The sequence below is a fragment of the Rhinolophus sinicus genome, chromosome 17 (genome assembly GCF_057876585.1).
Source record: "Rhinolophus sinicus isolate RSI-liver-muscle chromosome 17, RSI-T2T, whole genome shotgun sequence".
Lineage (NCBI taxonomy): Eukaryota > Metazoa > Chordata > Mammalia > Chiroptera > Rhinolophidae > Rhinolophus > Rhinolophus sinicus.
Genome location: NC_142517.1, coordinates 121,480,053 through 121,494,985, shown reverse-complemented (window position 1 = coordinate 121,494,985; position 14,933 = coordinate 121,480,053). Strand labels below are relative to the sequence as shown.

Genomic DNA, 14,933 nt, shown 5'->3' with positions numbered 1-14,933 from the left:
GTCCTGGCATGGAGCCCCAGGTTTGCCCCTTCCCTTTCCTGTCCTCCTGCCCTCTGCCCCATGGCCTCACCCTGTCCTCAGCGAGTCCCAGCGGGTGGTTCCAGGAGCCTTCCGTCTTCTCCCCCATCCCTCAGTCAGTGGTAATGGAGGATGGACAGGCAGCCAGATTTAAGGGTGTACCCCAAGAGGACTATGTGGGATGTATGAGGTTATAGGGAGATGCCAGTACCTTGGCCTGAAAGGATGGCTCTTCTCCATAGAAACTGAGCCAGACACTTGGCTACTATGACAGAAACCTGCTCACATCCTCTTAAGTTACCTGGAGTTCTTAGCCTCCATAATTGCAAAACCATGACTAGCTACATTTGAGGCCCTGATGATGTCATTGGGGCATTAGTTCTTTCTCTCAGTGCTCTTGGTTGGCTTTCCTCTTGGTGGGCATCCAGGCAGCTTGTTTTCACCTGATGGTGAAGAGTTGCTGCAGGTGAATGTGGGCTTGACACCCCTGAGCTCTGATGGAGGAGGATCTCCTTCCAGGTGATTCCAGCAAAAGTCCAGGGCGTCTTCTCGTTGGCCTGGCCTGGGTCCCCTGCACCTGGGAGCCAGTTACTGTGACCAGGCCCTGTGGTACCCATGTGGTCCCACGGACACCGCTGTGGGGGGAGGGTTAGCCTCCTTGACCTGTAGGGACCGTGTGTGCAAGGGCAGGCTCCATGCGGTGCTGAGCAGGACAAATAAAATGCAGCCCGTTGACGGGAAGAGCGGGAGGCCACCAGGGAGGTCCGGTCACCTGTAGACACTCACTAGTGAGTGATGGACTCAGAGCTCTGGCTCTTCAGAAGCAGAAAGCACTCCTGTGGTCATTTTGTCCCTGAGTCTCTTGCTGTGGGCCGTACCTGGAGTGACCAGGACTGCCCCTTCTCTCCCTCGTTGTCCTTTTGAGCTCCCCGTGAGGGACACAATGTACCTCTGAGAAGTGCCAGGTGAGAGCCTTAGAGAGGAAATCCAGAATGTTCTGGGGATAGCACCACAAGGAGGGGTCCTCAAAGAAGGAGGGACATGTGGGAGAGGTCTGGAGAGGGGGGACCTGAGCACAGGCCTGGGGTTGGGGGTGAGGTGGCATGTGTGGAGGGCAGGGACTGGAACCCTCACTTGAGAGCAGGTTAGGAGGAGAGACACGGTTGGAAAGGGAGTGTTGAACATCCATGGGGTCCCCTGGACGGGCTGCAGACGGATCTGGACTAAGCAAGTAGGGACCACACAAGAGCGTGGAGCAGGGGAAGGACATTTAGAACACACTTGTATTTTTGTTGGGTTGATGTAGCTTGTGACTGGAAGCATTCCGTCCCCGTACGTGAAATGCACGTGATTCTTGCTGGATTTCTCTGCTCTTCAGAAAATTCTTCGTCCTTCCTTCCTTCTTCCCTGTCTCTCTCTCCTGGCCTCCCTTCTGTCTTTCCTCAGATGTTTACTGAGGGCCTAGTGTGTGCCAATCACTAGGTCACAGCAGGGAACACAAAGGCAAGGTCTGCTTTTTCTAGAACCGACAGCCCATTCGGGAGACATAGGCAAGTACCCAAATGAATGACCACACCATGAAGAAAGTAAAACGGGTGCTCTAGTCAGAGAGATGGGGGCTCGGCAACGTCTCCCACGGTTGTTAAGGCCGCTGCCTCTTTCAGATGTGCTGGTGAGGTAGAGTGGACATGGCTTCCTCGGCTGGGGGAGAAGAGGCTGATGAGCTAGCTCAGGTCACTCCTGTGCCGTGGGGCGATCACACCTGCCTGCCTGCTGTGACCCAGGGAAGTTGGGGTTCACTAGCAGTGGCTGGAGTGGAGCCCAGTGGAGCCAGACACCTGGGTTCCAGCCGCCATGGGAGTGGCGGCAGTTCCTTGGGTCCTGGTCTTTCACACGGATGCGCGCTTGCCTGCCCTCTCGGGGGCTGTGACCAGGACTGAAGCAGAGGCCCCATAAGGAGGCCTCAGCCTCAAGGTGTCCGGGAAGGGCTGGCCACAGCGTTAGTGTGGGGGGCCTCCGGCCTCATAGTGAGCCGCTGGGGAGTTTCCAGCTCTTGGGGAGACGCTGGAGGGACCCCATGGTCTCTGTCTGGGGACGTCACCCTTCGCAGTCTTCCAGGCCCCTTTTATATAATCCCACCCTTGACATGCAGTGCCTGTTCTCGCTCCTTGTTTCTGGAATGTTCCCTCCTGGGTTGTCCTGCTGAGGTCTGGCCCCAGGTGGGCTGTCCCCTTACCCCAGCCTCTCTGTGAGTCCCATCCTCCACTCTTGTCTGTCAGTGAAGGTGAGAGTCCTCTGTGAGCAGCAAAAGCAGGGAAAGCCCTGACCGAAGGTGTGGGAACGTGGGACTATGTTGCAGAGCCATTATGTACCATGGTGGGAGGGGTAGGCGCTCTGTTCCTTGGAGGTGACAGTCCCCGAGGGACACTGCGAGGCCCTGAGGAGGCTGATGGCCAGCCCCTGGGTGCCATGTCCAAGAGGCTTGTGGAGAATTCCTGGTGCGCCTCTGTGAAGTGTTAGAACTCTCCTGTTAGTGCTGCGGCATCACTAACACCACCCAATGTCCTGGATGGGCTGTGGGTGGGCCACACGTCTTTTGTGCGTGTGTCCCTCAGGGGATCTCCAAAGAAACTTCTGGGATCTTAAAAAACAAAAAGAAAGAAACAGAGTTGATGTTTCCTGGTGCTGTGGTTGTAGGAGCTTCGTTGCTTTGGGGTGTGGGGAGGATGAGAGTGGCCTTTGAAAGTTCTTCCCTGAGGAGGTGGGGTAGAGCGAGCTCACGTGGAGATGTGGCTCATGTGGAGACGTAGCCCACGTGTCCTTGAACTCCCGCATTCCAGAAATGTGCCAGCTGCATGCCGGGAACAGCTTGATTCCTCAGCTGGGTTATGTCTTGGGAGGGAGAGAAACGAGCCCAGGGTCTGACTGCGACTCGGCCCTGCATGTGCAAGAACTTTCCGGCTTGTGGCTGCCTGGGCAGATGGATGCCCCATCTTCATGCCCCAGACTTCACCTGTGTGCTGCACCTTCTCTTGCTGTGGTCTCGTCCATCCAGCTGCCTCTGGCCTGTCGTCCTCAGGTGCCCCTGCCCACCCTGGCCCCACTGCCAGTCTCTTCACTGCCTCTCACCTTTCACGAGTGCAGTCTTGTCCCTCCCAGGTCACCAGGCTGTGCCAGCCCTGTGGGCCACCTCATCCTGAGAAGAAGGTCACCCCAGCCTTCCAGCCTGCCAGAGGACGTCTCAGATGGCACCCTGATCTGAGGTCACGTGCACACATGGTGTCTCAATTCTAGTCCCCAGAAGCAGGCTCTAAGACGAGGGTTCTTTTGGGTGTGGTTTATTTGGGGGTGTGAGCAGGGGACTGGGCAGGTGAGACAGGAGAGGGAAAGCGCCAGTGAAGGGCATCTTAGCGAGCCAGTTACCACTGCGAGCTGCTGGAATTCCATTCCACAGGGAAACTGCGACCCTGTACAATCTGTCCCGAGGGGCAGGGAGCCCAGAGTTAAACACCAACTCCTATTAGGACTTGCTGGGGGGGGCTGCGCTGGCACTTCCGTCTGGCCACACTGTTGGGCAGAGTAGGCTCTGGAGGCAGAGAAAACCTTCGGACAATTAACCAAAGGTGCTCTAGTGTTTGGAAGTTGGGTGTGTGTGTGTGCACTAAAGTGGTGAGAGCACAGGACAGAGTGGGAACCAATAACATCTGCTATAGATAGAGGTCTGGGGTGGGTATAGGTCGTGATTTCTGGGGGCTTATGCATCCTTTGGCCTGCTCCTGTGATTTCATCATTTGAGACGAATTCTGATGGCTTAGGATATATGAGTGTGGTGCAGGGAGGAGGCAGACAGCCTGGCTATTGGCAGACAGCCATGCCTCAGTGGGAATGGGTCTGGCAGGTGCTGTGCTGAGAGTAGGGTTGGATCGGCAGGAGGGCAGGAGGACAGGACAGAGGCTGCTGCTCAAAGAAGGGGCCAGAAACAGGCCTGAGGGTCCTGAAGAGATCCCCTTGGTAGGTCCTCAGGGGGATGTGTCCTGCATTCCTGAGGACGCCAGTGCCAGCATCCCAGAGAACCAGGGACAGGGATGGTTCTCCCAGCCTGGCCTTCTGGAATGGAGGAGACTTGAGACCCTGAGCTCCAGGGAGGAGCCTGATTTATAACCAGTCACTAAAAATATATACAGTGAAGTGAAAGCTTCTGCCGTTGAGCGGGCTCTCTCTGGCCGTTGTAAAGATAAGTAACAGCAGTTAGGAGGCCACTTAAACCCTTACCTTTGGGGGATAAAGGGGTCTCTGCAGACAGTAAGTCTTTATCGAGAAATGTTTACTCATAAAAAACCACAACGAAGCCTGGGAGAGAAGGCATCTCTGCGTTTATGGAGCTGCAGTCCATTTGTAAGAGGAGCAGCAAATCACCAGGTCCGAAAGTTGGGGGTGGGAGTGGGAATTTAACCTGACTGCCGCCTTCCGGACAGCTGGCCCAACTCCCTTCCTGCACTGGTGGAAGGGATGGTAGCCATCTGTGGTGGCTCCCTGGCTCCCTGGCACCAAGGCCTGGGGGCACACGCAGCCCCTGCCCACCTCTCCATCCTCATAGTGTCCCTCAGAGGTGCTTGTGCGTCTTTGTACAGCTCTCTTCTTCCAGGATTGCCCTCCGCTGCTCTCCTACCAGGTCCACTCCTGCTTGGCCTTTCAGGGCCATGTACACATCACATGCCTCGTGGTTCCCTAGACACGCAGCCCCGACCCAGTAATGGTCCTATCAGAGGAGCAAAGCCACATGAGTGACACAGGACACAGCCCGGACCCAGCTGTGGGACCCGTGACGTCTCTGGAAGGTTGCAGTCCCTGCATCTGGTATTGGGCCAAAGTCACTATATGTCAGTGGTTCTGCAGTGGGAGTGAAAGCTGGGTGTGATGAGGAGAGCGTGGAGCCATTGGAACCCGGGGGGACAGTTAGAGACAGCTGTCTCCCTCTGGTAGCTCCCAGCCTCACATGGACAGAACTGGAAGCTGCCGAAGAAGCCTTCCCCTGGGAAACACGAAGCGTTGACAATTAGGTTCGCGAACTCATCCTAGAAAAAGTGCTACATCCCTCACTGATGAATGTCACTATGGTCACCTTCAAAGTACTCCCCTTGGGAAGCTAAGCACCAACACCAGCGCCGAGTTCACCCTTCAAAGCAATTTTAGAACTCTTTTTCTGGAATGGCCATCAGAGCTGTCGTCATATTACCCTTGATGTCCTGAATGTCATCAAAATGTCTTCCTTTCAGTATTTCCTTTATCTTCAGGTACAGAAAGAAGTCACTGGGGGCCATATCAGGTGGGTAGGGAGGGTGTTCCAATGCAGTTATTTGTTTACTGGTTAATAACTCCCTCACAGACGTGGCATGTGAGCTGGTACATTGTCGTGATGCAAGAGCCATGAACTATTGGCGAAAAGTTCAGGTCGTCTAACTTTTTCACGCAGCCTTTTCAGCACTTCCAAATAGTAAACCTGGTTAACTGTTTGTCCAGTTGGTACAAATTCATAATGAATAATCCCTCTGATATCAAAAAAGGTTAGCAACATCGTTGCAACAAGTTCACGAACTTAATTGTCAGACTTCGTATATTCACTCTTGTCCCAAGGGCTCTGTGGGCACCAGAAGAGCCAGCTCTGCCCATGTCTCCAGGGTGGGCCACAGGTCAGCAGTGGCATGTGGGAGCTGAGGGTGGCATGCTTGCTGCCCTACTTCAAGGTTCCCCAACTTTTACTCCCTCAAAAATTACTGAAGAGCCCAAAGGATTTTTGTTTACACGGGTTCTATTTATCAGTATTTACCTTACTAGAAATTTAAAGTGAGGAAACTTTAAAATATTTTAATTTTTTAACTCATTTGAAAATAACGATAAACCCATTATTTTTATGAAAAATAATTTTCCAAACTGAAAAAAAAAATAGTGAGAAAATGACATTACACTTTTGTAAATCTCCTTAACTCCTGGCTTAATAGAGGACAGCTAGATTCTCATATCTGCTTCTGTGCTTAATTTATGGCAATATATTTTTTTGGTGGAAATATTTGGAGGAAATATGGCCTCATATAAGATACTAAGTTAGAAAAGGGAGGCATTAAAATATCCTTTTAATAATTGAAATGCCATTTTATCTAATTGTAGATCTTCTTTGATACGACACCAAAACTTGACAGGTGGTTTCTTAAATGAGTAACATAGACTCTGAAATCATATCAAAGAACTTTCCGTATTCTGTTCATTAAAATCCATTGGTACAATAATCCCACTTTGAGTAGGTATTGTTTTACCCCTGCATTATTTTGTACCATCATGCTTTAGTCACTTGGAAATATTGGCTCACAGACTGGTGGGGATTTCCAAATGTACCGTGAGGAGAGAGAAAGACAAATCAAGTCTTGGTATTATGAAAACATTTTGCCCCGCCCTAGGAGGACCTCTGCTTCCCCGACCCTTCCTCCAAACCTCATACAGATTTCAGCTGTGACCAGCCCTAATCACAGCCAGAAGGGAAGGGAAGTGTCAGCGTACCTCTGTTGCCACAGTACAAAGCCACACCCAACACCAACACAAGGTCTCTCTCAAAACTACCCCTGCACCCCTTGGACCCATCTGCCCTCTGGCTGCACATTCTCGTCCCCCCTTTCTAGCTGCATTCCTTGTCAGAGCTGTCTGTGCTCCCTGTCCGTCAGGACCCTGCCCTAGCCCTTCACCCAGATGGCTCTGAGAGGCCCCCATGCTCCCAGGGCTACTCTCCACTCCTCTCCTTAGTCTCACTGGTGATTACCCCTCCCCCGTCTTTCCCTGGCTTCTGGAAACCTCCCTTTTCCCTTGACCCAAGGTTGCCCTCAGCTCTCTTCTCATCTCATCTCCTTGGAGCCTCCTCCACAGGCCCTCTTGTGTTTACTTGAGGGGCTCGACCTTCTCAGCTGTCTCTACCCCGTGACTCCCACACTTACCTCATTGGCTCCAGACCTGCTTACTTACTCAATGGCCTACCTGACATTCACAGGTCCTCTGACTCCCCATGTCCTGGCTTGAATACATAATTCTCCCTCTTATTAACCTAAAAATAAAAGGCCTTTCAAAGTGGGAGGCAACAAGCATTTATTTGAGATTAAAGAATAGCTATTCAGGAAGCATTAATGCAGGTAGAAGCTCAAATAATGTTCCAATTAGGAGACAAAGGCAAGGGGTATTTATGAGAACGGCAAGAGGAACAATTACATCAATAGAAGGAAGCCATTTCTATTGGTGCAGATAACATAGTGATGTTAATTTCAAAGGATGTTTTTAATTTTCTGTCTGGTAGCTATCATTCTGGTCATCATAATATCTGCTTTCTTGTTATCCTTGCAATCAGTTCTTTGGGACACAAGGTTGCTTTAGGCCCAGTCCAAAGGTTATTTTGCCGTTTTAACATTATAAAGGCTTGAGGCATAAGACATGCAAGTCAGTTCCTCTGCCATGGCAGCTCCACCTCCATTGTAAAGTGGCTCTGTTTATTATTTTTCTATACTCTCTATGAACCCTCAGATCACCGGTCCCCCTCCGGGGCCTCCCCTGAGGGGACAGTGTCGTCAGCCCCTTACTCGTATATGATGGAAACTTCAGAGAGCTGTGCCTCCAGATGGCCCAAGATTCAGGAGCCGCGGGACCTGCCGTGGCTGCACCGTCCTAAAGCCTTTGCCCCATGTTCTATATGAGGCAGAGGAGTCGGCTTTGCCCACTGGGTCTCCACGAGCCAGAGGAAGACTGGGATTTGGTAGGGTCCCGGCCCCAAAGCCTGTGCTCCTTTCCTGCCCCAGTGCCTTCCCAGGCATCCTGCTCTTGGTTCAAGCGGCCACTTGGCCCCATGCCTGCGCCTGGCAGAGCTCAGAGTCTAGCCCCTTGCGGAGAGGTGAGGGGGAGAACCAGAAAACTGCGAGCCCCAACCTCCATCCCTATGGGGGTGGCAGCACCTCCTCCAAGCCTGGTGGTGGAGGGTGACAGTACCTGTCCTGGAATGGACAGGCCTGAGTCTGGTACCAGGGCTGCCATTTGGTGCATTCAGGGTTTTCACCTCCCTCCTATTCAAGAGGAACATGGCCCTGCATCCCTAAGCAGCCCCCATGCAGGAGTGTGTGGGTGCCAGGGGCCCAAAGCAGAGATGAAGGTGTGAGCTGACCTTTCCAACTGGCTGCGTCCTCAGCTGGTGCTGAATGTCTCAGGCATTACTGCAAATGAAGCCGAGAGCAATGCTTAGCCCTGACATTGGCTCTGCAGCTGGGGAGGGAGGGTGTCTCTTGTGGCAAGACCAGAAGGGTCCACGAGCAAGTGTGTTCATCCCCCCTCTCTCCCATACCCCTAGCCCAAACACAAGCACTTCTGAGCCTCCTGAGTTTGTCTGGGCTCTCAGGCCAGTCTCTGCAGGGGGCCTCTCCCACCCCAACTTCTTCCTCTAGTCCTCTGCCTCTCCAAATCCCAAGGCTCCTTCAAGGCCAAATTCAATTAGTCAATTCTGTTTAATTCAAAAAGCATTTGGATGTTTATGGAAGGCCCACTGGTTAGCATGTTTCCAAGGCCACCCGGCTATTAAGTGGTTCAGCCAGGACTTGGACTCCAGTCTAAGTGAGCTCCAAGTGCAGGCACCTCTCCCTTCATGGGCTACCTCTCTTCTCGCACCTTCTACTGATAACCTGCTTATCTGGAGTAGCCACAACACCCTGCCCTCTTTAATTTATACCTACTTCAGGTTTATATGCTAGAAAAACATATAAATCTGTTAGAATTGTTTCTAAACCAAGAACCCAGGGGCACTGGTAAAGGTTAGAGTAAGGCCCCTGCAGCATAGGTTAGGGGCCCAGGGGTTTCTTGTCTGTTCTGTGTTCCTGGCTACAGTTGGTAGAAAGTGACCTCCACGTAGAAGAGGTTTGTACTGTACTTTGAAAGTACTGATAGTAGATAATTCAGAGTGATAGGACACTGGTAATAGAGAATGCTTTTATATTCTCCATCCACCCTTTCCTCTTTTTTTTTTTTTCTTCTCCCTTTGCCATTGTTCTGCCAGCAGCTGAGCCACTATGGCAGACAGAAAATTCTATGACATGAGCTTTGGTCTGAAGAATAGTAATACTGTGAGGATTTGTGACAGGCAGTTTCTTCATCTACTTGCAGGCATTCACCAGTCATTGTGGTAGTCACTGTGCAAATACCCCACCATCTGAGCCCATGGGGACCTTACCAGTCAGGAGGAGTGACTGAAAAGCACAGGCTTAGTATCTCAGTATGGAAAGGACTTCAAGAGAGTTAACTCCAGATACTCTTCCTGCCCTTGGAGGAGAAGAGGCAAGGAAGCTTCCTGGAGGAGGCATGCCTGGGTTTTGAGGGATGAATAGGAGTTCACTAGGCAAAAAAGTGAGGCATAGAAAACAGAACGTGAGCCCAGGCATAAGGAAGGGTGGCGGCTTAGAACATATGAATCTGGGAACTGTTGACTGCTTTGCTGGAGGAGCTCTTCTCCAGCAGCTTCTGAAGCATCACACCCTAGAGAGATGGGTTGAAAAAGGCAGGTGAAAGAAAGTTCAGGCTGGTACCTTTTGCCCTCTGTCTGGTTTTCTCAGCTCAGTCTGAGTTCCCTCTCACTCCCTGAGAATCAGAACAGTAGAATGAGTGTGGGTTTTGGGAACAGTTTCTCTTCCCCTCACCCACCCAGGCCCCGATTTCTCATCTAATATGAACTCTCAGCTGTTGCCTTCATATTTGCTGAATTCACAGCAACTTGGCTCTGGGGCCCCTGTTAGGGGGACTGTGTGCTTTCATCCCGGCTGGACGCCCTGGAAGCCCGAGAGGGTTAAACCACCAAACCAGCTGGTGAGCATTAGTCCCCCTCTCCAGGCGATAACGTCAGAGGCTGATGCAGGAGAAAGAGAAGCTGGTGGCAGAAGAAGGCAGAGAGCTGCCTTGAGGCTCTCCCGGGGTCGGCTGCTGGTCCGGGCCCCTCTCCCGGCAACCCCCAGGTATGCTGGCTGTGGCTGTGTGGGCCCAGGAGGGCCGCAGGGATGGTCTCCGGTCATGTGCGTATACCCTATGTGTGGTGCCGTGTGTGTCTGTGTCTGCGTGTCTTCTCTTTGTGAGAGTTTGCCTTCAGCAGTGGCAAAAACTTCAGTGGAAAAGGGAAGGGTTTGGGTGCTGGAGGAGAGCAGCTTCTTTTTCTAGTGGGGAGGGGACTGACTTTTCCTTAAACAAATACTTAAGTGTCCCACTGACGAGATGCCTGTGCCTTGTAGCAGCAGAGCAGGCGGGGAGGATAGGCCGCCTGTGGTTTCGGGGGCTCGGAGGGGGCGCCCCATCTGCCCTGGTGTGCAGGCCTGAATAGCCAGAGGAGTAATTTGCTGAGGTGGCTTAAGTGCATGTTTTCTCAGTCTGGGACCAGGAGGCCTTTCAAAGGGGTTGTCCTGTGCCGACTCAGTTACTAGTGTGTGGCCTCCCCGTGGTTTCAGAGCCTAGCCCAGACCCAGCAGCCTGTGCCCCTCCACCCTCTTTCCTGGAGAAATGGGAAACGTGTGCGCTGGGGCCCAGAACACCAGACCTAGTCCGTCCATTGCTTTCCTGACGGGCAGTCTGCCTTGGTGTGGCCAGCCGAGCTGCCACTGGGACATGACGGGGACAGCGTTTCCCGGGGGCATTTGTGCAGGGCAGGGTCACACAGTTGCAAAGGTGCTGACGCGCCCGGTGGTTCACTGGCTCGTGGACCGAGGTTACAAGGCCTGGTATGTAATGTATTTTCCTATTTTGGCTGGATGTTGGGAGAAAAATGTCCAAATTAGGGATGGGCTTATGTCTCAGCCAAGCAGCACAAGGCGTGAACTTCCACTGTGGAAGAAACTCGCAGATCAGGGAGATGCGTCGGCCGACCGAGAAGGAAGTCTCAGCTCTGGGGAGGGTGTTTGGTCTTGCTCTGGCCTAGGCTGTCACACCCACAGAGGGGCTGGTAACCAGCGTCTGGTTATTGCTAGGGTGCCCGACCCCTGGCCCAGTCTTGCAGGCATATGGGAGGGTCCACTTGGACGCCTGAGAGCTGGACGCGAGGATGAGGAGGAGCGTGAATGGGTGGGCCCGGAAGGGCTAATGCACTCTCAGTGGGGTGCCAGGTCCATTTCCCTTACGTCGCTTTTCCTTCTTAAGTTTTAGACTATCATATCTACTCGGTAAGACACTTTTTCTGCATTGCCACAACCAGCACTTTGCACAGTTTCCCAAGTCTCTGCTACACCCCCCAGAGACAGGTGCAGTCCCATTTTACAGATGGGGAAGCTGAGGCTCTTCACTGTTGAGTAACCTATCTAGGGTCACCCAACTGGACAGTGGTGCAGCTGGGTCACGCTGAGCCTCCCCAGCCTGGGCTGCCATCCACAGTACCCAGTTGGGTTCTGACAACACATGGCGCTGGGGAGAGTGTCCTCCGGGAAGCAGGCTGCTGGTCCACTGGTGTTTGCTGTGTCCCATGCCTCTGATTTGGAGAGAAGGCTGCTGTGGCTAAGGCCTGGCTTAGTATATGTTCGTACCCTGTCACTGACCAGCTGTATGGGTCCTGGAGCAGATGGCTTCACCTCTCTGGGTCTCAGTGTCCATCTGTAAAGCACCTGTCTGGTGGGTGCATGGATCATTGCAGGGGTTCAAGGAGTTGTTCTTAGCGAAGCACTGGGAATAATGCCTGGCAGGCAATACGCTCACAGGAAGTGTGGCTGACGGCAGCCTTCCAAAGCATTGCTGGTTCCTCACCATACTATAGGCTCAGCACCCTGCACGCAGTAGGTACACAGGCAAGGGGATGGCGGGAGGGGTTGGGCTGTGGCTCAAGGCATGTGGACAAAATGGCTTTTTGGAAGTGTTCTTAGCAAGCAGCCTGGTGGGTCACAGGACTCCAGAACCTTTGTGTCCCCCAACTCCTGAGCCTGCCCCCATTGCGGGGACTCCTTATGCCCACTTGCCACGATTAACACCAAGAGAGACGGTGCTCCCCCCACCCCCCAGTACATGGTGAAGCTCTAAGGACAGCGAATGGGAACACTTCTGCAAATTGCATGTTTACTGTTTTTCTGGTTATTAAAGTAATCTAAACATTTGATCAATGCAGAAAAGCATAGTGAACATCCTTCCATTCTTCCCTGATTCTGATTCTCCCTCCCATCGTTCATGTGGTAGCGTATTTCTTTCCAGTTCTCTTACTCTGCAGTAATTTCTTTTTTCAATACTAGGTTCAATTAAGGAAACTAAAGAAAACAAAACAAAACAAAACAAAACAACACTCTTGGCTTTTGGAATTCAGAGCTTCAGAGGAAGTGGTACTTAGGCAACCAAAATGGCTAATTTTCCATTTGACTTTAATTTAAATCTTCACGAAACTCATCTTCTACCTCGTATCCTGGCTCTCCTGCAGGTACCACCAATGTCCCCCCTTCCCCAATGAGCATCTTCACAGAGTGGTCCAGCAGTGGCAGGCCGAAAAGGCATTGAGGAAATACCTGGACAGGTGTACACAGAGTCTGCAGTGAGAGGCAGATGAAGGGCAGGCCGGCGTCTGGGGAGGGACCCGCTCCTGTCCCCACTGGTGGCCTTGTTTCCAAGATGAGGCGGTGTTTGACATGTAGCAGGCTGCACACCGTCTTTGGTATGCCGTTTGGTCCCCGGACTTAATGAGTTCTGCAGGGACACTCTGCTGTAGCTAAAGATCATTTACCTGAATTGCTTTTTAATTTCTGCCATGGGAAGCTGCCCCTGGCACAGTATAATTACATTATAATTTACAGCAATCCCAAATCTATAAATTTAGCCATATGGGTGGGGGATGGGACTGGAGCTATGCGGGGGCAGGGGAGAAAGGAACCCTCCCCATCATTAAATTAGCCTCTGTTTCTAGGTGTAGGTTCCAGCCACTGGGCAGGCATGGGAAAGGCAGAGAGGGCACACTTCTTGCCCAGTAGATGCTGAGTTTTGCTTTAATACCAAGGAGCGTTCAGTCTGGAGCTGGCTTATGGGAGAGGATTGGTGTGGAATTGACCACCCCTCTGATCTGCCTGCTTGTGTCAGTTTTGCTGTGGGACTAGGGGATCACATGTAAGTGGGTGTCTTGGGGACATCTATGGGATACCTGGAATTGGGAGGCAGGGTTCAGAATGCTGCCTTGGATTCTCTTACCAGCAGACCTCCCCACCACTGTGGGCTCTAGAGAGGAGACGTGGGCTCAGAATGTGCTCAGGGAAGGTTGTCGGTTGGAAACACTCCTCATGGCTGGGGTCTTATGTGGCACATGGAAGTAAGCCCTGTGGGGTTCCCACAGGCATGGATGGGGGACCGGGCAGTGCCAATGGTGCAGGCTAAGAGTGGGGCTTTCCTCTCTGCACCCACATTGCTGAGACCCATCATCTGCTCCCACGGAACGATTTTCACGTGTGGTGGCCCTTAGCTTTTCCTTGTTGCTGTGTAATTTATCCCGTTCTTGTAAAACCACGCACAGATCATAACATCCATAGTTCTTGGCACAACGGCAGTTAGTTAATTAATAGAATTCTGCGGTGAATTAACTTTATATAATAAAGGAAAAAATAGACCTTTCTGATGTATTGGCTATAGAAATCACAATGCTCATATATTGGATTATTTACAGTGGGATGACTTTTTTTTTTTTTTTTTTAAATAAAAGTGGGAGGTCATAGCACAGCAAAACCAGTAGTGGAACTTTGGTTCAGAGAGGTTAATTCCCTTACCCCAAGTCACACAGCTGGTGAGAGTCAGTAAGGCACACGAATAAGGATGATGTCAATGTGAACACTAAGCTTACTGTATGGTTGTCGTGTGAGTACAGGGCGATATAGGGCAATAGAGAGTGGAATGGGGAGGAAAACATAATTTGTCTTTTCTGGGAGCCAAGAGGTGGAGCCCTCTCCCACGTGAAGGGTTGTGTGCCCACCCCCGAGGACCCTGGGGTCCTTAGGCCTGCCTCCTGGTCTTTGGCTCTGATAGTGTGAGCACTGGGGCTCAGATGGTAGAACTGTGTGGCCCTGCAAATACTTGCCTCTTGCCTCTCACTCTCTCTCTGACTGAAAACTTTTCTGTCCCCCTCAGGCCTTCACCAGCACCTCTCAAACCAGCTCTGAGGAGGTGTTTTAGGTGGTCTTTGAGAATTTAGGCTCATACTGGGGGACTCGCTGGGAGGTAACATGTCCCCACAGCATGATGTCCAAACCACAGTGAGACATTGGGACTTGAACTCCCTTGTCAGCGACACCACCTGAGAGGGACCTCTTCATGGTGTTTCTTGCACTGGAGTCCATGGACCTCTGGTACTCCAAGGTGTGATTTGGGGGGTAGAGAGAATTTAAACCACTGCTTAGAGTCTGAAAGAATTTATTGCTTTCAAAGGACCTTGTTCATCACTCAGCTTAGAAACATAGGTCCATAGCATAAAGCCCAAGACCTGGCCCTGTCCACCTCTGTAGCCACTCCTGGCCCCCACATTAAAACACCTCTCACCTGAGAAAGCTGTGCAGCAACATCTGCCACAGTGCACCCAGCCCCATCTTTTGCCCACCTCCTCCAGGAAGCCTTCCTTGATTACAGCTCTTCTCCACAAGCCCCTCCCCAGTGCTTCCTGCTGCCTTCAGAGCCTTGTGTGTCTCCTGTCTGATGACTTATCTCCCTTAGTCCGTGCTTCGCTGGGCAGAGCCTGGGCTGTGCTCTATCCACAGGGCCTAGGCCTGCCTGCCAGGAAATGTTTGGATAACCGGGCGGAAGATCACAGGGACGCCTCCTTCCTGTGTCTGCTGGTTCACAGATGTTCCTGCACGAGGCTCAGAGCTTTGCACTCCAGCTGTGGCCCAGCAGTGTCCCGGCGAGGGACAGGATGCTGGGGG

General features: G+C 52.1%; 1 protein-coding gene across 3 annotated transcripts in view; it reads left to right on the top strand.

Annotated features, from left to right (window-relative positions):
* The window catches only part of GLI2 (GLI family zinc finger 2), a 245,532-nt gene that overhangs the window by 80,517 nt on the left and 150,082 nt on the right, over nt 1-14,933 (top strand). The window contains exon 1 of one of the 3 annotated variants that reach the window (XM_088794613.1): nt 9,924-10,037. The exons of the other annotated variants lie outside the window; for them this stretch is intronic. The gene's annotated coding sequence lies outside the window, so the exon portion shown is untranslated. Of the gene's footprint in view, nt 1-9,923; nt 10,038-14,933 lie in introns of those variants that run through there. 3 annotated transcript variants of the gene reach the window in all.